The sequence below is a fragment of the Sinocyclocheilus rhinocerous genome, unplaced genomic scaffold (assembly GCF_001515625.1).
Source record: "Sinocyclocheilus rhinocerous isolate Xijiao unplaced genomic scaffold, SAMN03320098_v1.1 scaffold1012, whole genome shotgun sequence".
NCBI classification, from domain to species: domain Eukaryota; kingdom Metazoa; phylum Chordata; class Actinopteri; order Cypriniformes; family Cyprinidae; genus Sinocyclocheilus; species Sinocyclocheilus rhinocerous.
The window spans coordinates 696,910-697,387 of record NW_015640039.1 but is presented as its reverse complement, the minus strand read 5'-3'; positions in this window follow the sequence as shown (position 1 = coordinate 697,387).

Below are 478 nucleotides of genomic sequence, written 5' to 3'. Positions count from 1 at the left end.
CAGAATGCAATGCGTGCGTGTATTAGAAAACATGATGTTCTGCAGTTTATTTACTAATTGTTTAAGGCCATTTCGCGATTTCAATTATCATACAGTAACCAGCAACAATCACTCCTTCCTCTTCTCATCGAAGACATGCGATGCAGTACTAAACAGTCTCTCGCTGTCGGTGCTTGTAATGGTTTTTGCGTCTTTCTCGGACAGTATTAAATGCTTCCACACTGCTGACATGTTTGTTGCATTGCGCCTCTCACTCTACGCTGGTTGCTATTTGATCGCGTCACGTCATTGTTCGGAACAGTTTATTCTGTCTTTTTCGCTTATTCGGCCAAACACCGAAAGAGCTTTTTTTTCTATTTTCGGCGGAATAATTTCGGTTACTGAAAATTCGGTGCATCCCTAATTTACATTCGATATTTCAACATGCTATTAAACTGTTGTCAGTCAAGTTGTCATTTAAAATCCGAACATCATTGGT